The 6,276-nt window shown below is 55.9% G+C and overlaps 4 non-coding genes across 4 annotated transcripts; all 4 read left to right on the top strand.

Annotated features, from left to right (window-relative positions):
- The first annotated feature begins 258 nt into the window (after window positions 1-258).
- Window positions 259-340, top strand: TRNAS-GCU (transfer RNA serine (anticodon GCU)). The gene has a single exon. It is a non-coding gene; the product is annotated as a tRNA-Ser (tRNA).
- Window positions 341-2,045: 1,705 nt separating this feature from the next.
- TRNAS-GCU (transfer RNA serine (anticodon GCU)) lies at window positions 2,046-2,127 on the top strand. The gene has a single exon. It is a non-coding gene; the product is annotated as a tRNA-Ser (tRNA).
- A 1,625-nt stretch (window positions 2,128-3,752) lies between these two features.
- TRNAS-GCU (transfer RNA serine (anticodon GCU)) lies at window positions 3,753-3,834 on the top strand. The gene has a single exon. It is a non-coding gene; the product is annotated as a tRNA-Ser (tRNA).
- Window positions 3,835-5,280: 1,446 nt separating this feature from the next.
- On the top strand, window positions 5,281-5,362 carry TRNAS-GCU (transfer RNA serine (anticodon GCU)). Its single transcript has one exon. It is a non-coding gene; the product is annotated as a tRNA-Ser (tRNA).
- Window positions 5,363-6,276: the final 914 nt, after the last annotated feature.

The raw sequence follows: 6,276 nt of genomic DNA, 5'->3' as shown, positions 1-6,276 counted from the left end.
TTTGGTAGGTGGCTTGCTCCCCTCACCGCCTAAAGGCCAGCTCTTCCGGGCCACCAGGCACGAAAGCCACCCCCCAAGCAGCCCCGCTTTGTGCCAACTGGGGACTCGAACCCAGGTCACAGGAATGGGAATCCAGTATGATGCCCACACACCACTGGCACCCTAGCAGCTGCTCTCTTCCAAGGCATCTCATCCTGCCTTGGGTCGCCAGCCTCAGCTGAGCAGAGGAGAACTGGTGCGGAAAGGGCCCTTTATGTCGACGAGGTGGCCGAGAGGTTAAGGCGATGGACTGCTAATCCGTTGTGCTGTGCACGCGTGGGTTCGAATCCCACCTTCGTCGCTGGCATTCCCTTCCCCTTTTGGAGCTACTGGCTACGGGGTCCTTCCTCCGTGCCTCTTCTGCTCCAGCCACTCCGAGAGTCAACAAGAGCGGTAAATCTCAAGAAAGTGGATCCTTTTGACCCTAAGGACCTCCCAGTGCCCGAGGACGAGGGGCTCTCGGCTCTAAGGGAACGCGTGCGGCCTGACCAATTCAGCATAGCCCGACTCACTCGGGTTCTAATCCGGATGTAAAAGGCGTCCTGGAATGTCTCGTCGCAAAGTAAGAACACCCTCTTGCCGGCAGTACGTCCGCGGGATGTATGAAGAGTTCTGGCTAGAATGATGACTCAAAGTGAGGGAGCAGGTGTGTCGGGGGAGTTGGGAAAAGAGGGCCCTAGGCAAAGGCAAGCATTTGCTTCTCTGAGCAGCGCGCCCTCAGGCAGAGAGAATGAAGGTTCATTGACGTAGGAGGGGAAAAGCTACCAAGCAGGGGAGGAGAGAGCACGGCATCTCCACCCGCGGGAGCGTGACATTTGCTCTGCGTCTTTCTTTACAAGCTTGACTGGCCTAGGAAGACAGGGGGCTGAGAGTCAAGTCATAAAGAATGGAATCAACTGATTGTATCAAATACTACGTTATTCTCAAAAGGTAGCGAGCGAGGTCTTTTCTGAAAGCCTCTGGCACACCGCAGGATGCATATCCTGGTGAAATGGAGGTCTTAACACTAGCGGAGGACTTAGGAAGACTCCCTGATCTTCTCCTTTACAATGTGTGAGCAAAGCAAGGAAGACGCAGGCTTCCCCCAAACAGGAAGGAAGGCAGCTAGCTTCCTGTCTCCAAAGATACGGGGCAAGAGGGGGGGAGGGGAAGCCTCATTTCCCTAGAAATCAGTCGGGGGGTGGGAAGAGCACAGGAAGGCAAGAAGAGCAGGAGGTCATCCTGCCGCTTGAAAGAAGGTCACTGAACTTTGGAGTAGAGACGGCATCTTTGGCATCCAACTCTAGACTGTCAAAAGGGGCCAGAGCTCCTGCAAGCTGAGCCCTTCCAGCAAGGAGATCTTGAAGCCTCTGGCAAGGGAAGCTGGGTGAGAGGCATGTTAAGACGGAGAACTTTCATCTAGGAAGAGACAGAAAGCCAACTCCTCGTTCTTCTCCGGAAGGTCCAGGGTAAGAGGTGACACAAACCCTCAGAGGTCCGGCTTTCACCCCAAGTGGGCAACGCCACCCTCTCGTGCCAGTGGGACTCACCTCAGGCTTGAAAGGACGGGCTTCAACACTACTAGCACGCTCGCAGGTTTTGACCGCTACTTCTTCGCTCGGGTGCCTTTTTTCGCCACCAAAGGAGAGCCGCTGGCTCAAGCTCCTGCTCGGGCTGACGAGCTAGCTCAGGGGCTAAGCCAGAGCACTTTGGGCTCTACACGCGTGGCTTGGAAGGGAACCTTGGTCTTTGGCCTTCTCTTCGTTTTGGTAGGTGGCTACGGAGCCCCCTCACCGCCTAAAGGCCAGCTCTTCCGGGCCACCAGGCACGAAAAGCCACTCCCCCAAGCAGCCCCGCTTTGTGCCAACCGGGACTCGAACCCAGGTCACAGGAATGGGAATCCAGTATGATGCCCCTACACCACTGGCACCCTAGCAGCTGCTCTCTTCCAAGGCATCTCATCCTGCCTTGGGTCGCCAGCCTCAGCTGAGCAGAGGAGAACTGGTGCGGAAAGGGCCCTTTACGTCGACGAGGTGGCCGAGAGGTTAAGGCGATGGACTGCTAATCCGTTGTGCTGTGCACGCGTGGGTTCGAATCCCACCTTCGTCGCTGGCATTCCCTTCCCTTTTTGGAGCTACTGGACACGGGGTCCTTCCTCCGTGCCTCTTCTGCTCCAGCCACTCCGAGAGTCAACAAGAGCGGTAAATCCAAGAAAGTGGATCCTTTTGACCCCAAGGACCTCCCAGTGCCCGAGACGAGGGGCTCTCGGCTCTAAGGGAACGCGTGCGGCCTGGACCAATTCAGCATAGCCCGACTCACTCGGGTTCTAATCCGGATGTAAAAGGCGTCCTGAAATGTCTCGTCGCAAAGTAAGAACACCCTCTTGCCGGCAGTACGTCCGCGGGATGTGCGAAGAGTTCTGGCTAGAATGATGACTCAAAGTGAGGGAGCAGGTGTGTTTGGGGGAGTTGGGAAAAGAGGGCCTAGGCAAAGGCAAGCATTTGCTTCTCTGAGCAAAGTGCGCTCCTCAGGCAGAGAATGAAGGTTCATTGACGTAGGAGGGGAAAAGCTACCAAGCAGGGGAGGAGAGAGAGCACGGCATCTCCACCCGGAATCAACTGATTGTATCAAATACTACGTTATTCTCAAAAGGTAGCGAGCGAGGTCTTTTCTGAAAGCCTCTGGCACACCGCAGGATGCATATCCTGGTGAAATGGAGGTCTTAACACTAGCGGAGGACTTAGGAAGACTCCCTGATCTTCTCCTTTACAATGTGTGAGCAAAGCAAGGAAGACGCAGGCTTCCCCCAAACAGGAAGGAAGGCAGCTAGCTTCCTGTCTCCAAAGATACGGGGCAAGAGGGGGGAGGGGAAGCCTCATTTCCCTAGAAATCAGTCGGGGGGGGTGGGAAGAGCACAGGAAGGCAAGAAGAGCAGGAGGTCATCCTGCCGCTTGAAAGAAGGTCACTGAACTTTGGAGTAGAGACGGCATCTTTGGCATCCAACTCTAGACTGTCAAAAGGGGCCAGAGCTCCTGCAAGCTGAGCCCTTCCAGCAAGGAGATCTTGAAGCCTCTGGCAAGGGAAGCTGGGTGAGAGGCATGTTAAGACGGAGAACTTTCATCTAGGAAGAGACAGAAAGCCAACTCCTCGTTCTTCTCCGGAAGGTCCAGGGTAAGAGGTGACACAAACCCTCAGAGGTCCGGCTTTCACCCCAAGTGGGCAACGCCACGGTGCCTCTCGTGCCATGCAGGACTCACCTCAGGCTTGAAAGGACGGGCTTCAACACTACTAGCACGCTCGCAGGTTTTGACCGCTACTTCTTCGCTCGGGTGCCTTTTTTCGCCACCAAAGGAGAGCCGCTGGCTCAAGCTCCTGCTCGGGCTGACGAGCTAGCTCAGGGGCTAAGCCAGAGCACTTTGGGCTCTACACGCGTGGCTTGGAAGGGAACCTTGGTCTTTGGCCTTCTCTTCGTTTTGGTAGGTGGCTACGGAGCCCCCTCACCGCCTAAAGGCCAGCTCTTCCGGGCCACCAGGCACGAAAAGCCACTCCCCCAAGCAGCCCCGCTTTGTGCCAACCGGGACTCGAACCCAGGTCACAGGAATGGGAATCCAGTATGATGCCCCTACACCACTGGCACCCTAGCAGCTGCTCTCTTCCAAGGCATCTCATCCTGCCTTGGGTCGCCAGCCTCAGCTGAGCAGAGGAGAACTGGTGCGGAAAGGGCCCTTTACGTCGACGAGGTGGCCGAGAGGTTAAGGCGATGGACTGCTAATCCGTTGTGCTGTGCACGCGTGGGTTCGAATCCCACCTTCGTCGCTGGCATTCCCTTCCCCTTTTGGAGCTACTGGCTACGGGGTCCTTCCTCCATGCCTCTTCTGCTCCAGCCACTCCGAGAGTCAACAAGAGCGGTAAATCTCAAGAAAGTGGATCCTTTTGACCCTAAGAACCTCCCAGTGCCCGAGGACGAGGGGCTCTCTGCTCTAAGGGAACGCGTGCGGCCTGACCAATTCAGCATAGCCCGACTCACTCGGGTTCTAATCCGGATGTAAAAGGCGTCCTGGAATGTCTCGTCGCAAAAGTAAGAACACCCTCTTGCCGGCAGTACGTCCATGGGATGTATGAAGAGTTCTGGCTAGAATGATGACTCAAAGTGAGGGAGCAGGTGTGTCGGGGGAGTTGGGAAAAGAGGGCCCTAGGCAAGAGGCAAGCATTTGCTTCTCTGAGTGACGCGCTCCTCAGGCAGAGAGAATGAAGGTTCTAGCGGAGGACTTAGGAAGACTCCCTGATCTTCTCCTTTACAATGTGTGAGCAAAGCAAGGAAGACGCAGGCTTCCCCCAAACAGGAAGGAAGGCAGCTAGCTTCCTGTCTCCAAAGATACGGGGCAAGAGGGGGGGAGGGGAAGCCTCATTTCCCTAGAAATCAGTCGGGGGGTGGGAAGAGCACAGGAAGGCAAGAAGAGCAGGAGGTCATCCTGCCGCTTGAAAGAAGGTCACTGAACTTTGGAGTAGAGACGGCATCTTTGGCATCCAACTCTAGACTGTCAAAAGGGGCCAGAGCTCCTGCAAGCTGAGCCCTTCCAGCAAGGAGATCTTGAAGCCTCTGGCAAGGGAAGCTGGGTGAGAGGCATGTTAAGACGGAGAACTTTCATCTAGGAAGAGACAGAAAGCCAACTCCTCGTTCTTCTCCGGAAGGTCCAGGGTAAGAGGTGACACAAACCCTCAGAGGTCCGGCTTTCACCCCAAGTGGGCAACGCCACGGTGCCTCTCGTGCCATGCAGGACTCACCTCAGGCTTGAAAGGACGGGCTTCAACACTACTAGCACGCTCGCAGGTTTTGACCGCTACTTCTTCGCTCGGGTGCCTTTTTTCGCCACCAAAGGAGAGCCGCTGGCTCAAGCTCCTGCTCGGGCTGACGAGCTAGCTCAGGGGCTAAGCCAGAGCACTTTGGGCTCTACACGCGTGGCTTGGAAGGGAACCTTGGTCTTTGGCCTTCTCTTCGTTTTGGTAGGTGGCTACGGAGCCCCCTCACCGCCTAAAGGCCAGCTCTTCCGGGCCACCAGGCACGAAAAGCCACTCCCCCAAGCAGCCCCGCTTTGTGCCAACCGGGACTCGAACCCAGGTCACAGGAATGGGAATCCAGTATGATGCCCCTACACCACTGGCACCCTAGCAGCTGCTCTCTTCCAAGGCATCTCATCCTGCCTTGGGTCGCCAGCCTCAGCTGAGCAGAGGAGAACTGGTGCGGAAAGGGCCCTTTACGTCGACGAGGTGGCCGAGAGGTTAAGGCGATGGACTGCTAATCCGTTGTGCTGTGCACGCGTGGGTTCGAATCCCACCTTCGTCGCTGGCATTCCCTTCCCCTTTTGGAGCTACTGGCTACGGGGTCCTTCCTCCATGCCTCTTCTGCTCCAGCCACTCCGAGAGTCAACAAGAGCGGTAAATCTCAAGAAAGTGGATCCTTTTGACCCTAAGGACCTCCCAGTGCCCGAGGACGAGGGGCTCTCTGCTCTAAGGGAACGCGTGCGGCCTGACCAATTCAGCATAGCCCGACTCACTCGGGTTCTAATCCGGATGTAAAAGGCGTCCTGGAATGTCTCGTCGCAAAAGTAAGAACACCCTCTTGCCGGCAGTACGTCCGCGGGATGTATGAAGAGTTCTGGCTAGAATGATGACTCAAAGTGAGGGAGCAGGTGTGTCGGGGGAGTTGGGAAAAGAGGGCCCTAGGCAAAGGCAAGCATTTGCTTCTCTGAGCAGCGCGCTCCTCAGGCAGAGAGAATGAAGGTTCATTGACGTAGGAGGGGAAAAGCTACCAAGCAGGGGAGGAGAGAGCACGGCATCTCCACCCGCGGGAGCGTGACATTTGCTCTGCGTCTTTCTTTACAAGCTTGACTGGCTACGTTATTCTCAAAAGGTAGCGAGCGAGGTCTTTTCTGAAAGCCTCTGGCACACCGCAGGATGCATATCCTGGTGAAATGGAGGTCTTAACACTAGCGGAGGACTTAGGAAGACTCCCTGATCTTCTCCTTTACAATGTGTGAGCAAAACAAGGAAGACGCAGGCTTCCCCCAAACAGGAAGGAAGGCAGCTAGCTTCCTGTCTCCAAAGATACGGGGCAAGAGGGGAGAGGAAGCCTCATTTCCTAGAAATCAGTCGGGGGGGCGGGAAGAGCACAGGAAGGCAAGAAGAGCAGGAGGTCATCCTGCCGCTTGAAAGAAGGTCACTGAACTTTGGAGTAGAGACGGCATCTTTGGCATCCAA

The sequence above is a fragment of the Emydura macquarii genome, unplaced genomic scaffold, assembly GCF_026122565.2.
Source record: "Emydura macquarii macquarii isolate MOO-44397 ecotype Brisbane River unplaced genomic scaffold, CSIRO-AGI_Emac_v2 contig_3023, whole genome shotgun sequence".
In the NCBI taxonomy this organism is placed as follows: Eukaryota; Metazoa; Chordata; order Testudines; family Chelidae; genus Emydura; species Emydura macquarii.
The sequence above is the reverse complement of the archived record's forward strand: the minus strand, read 5'-3'. Positions and strand labels throughout refer to the sequence as shown.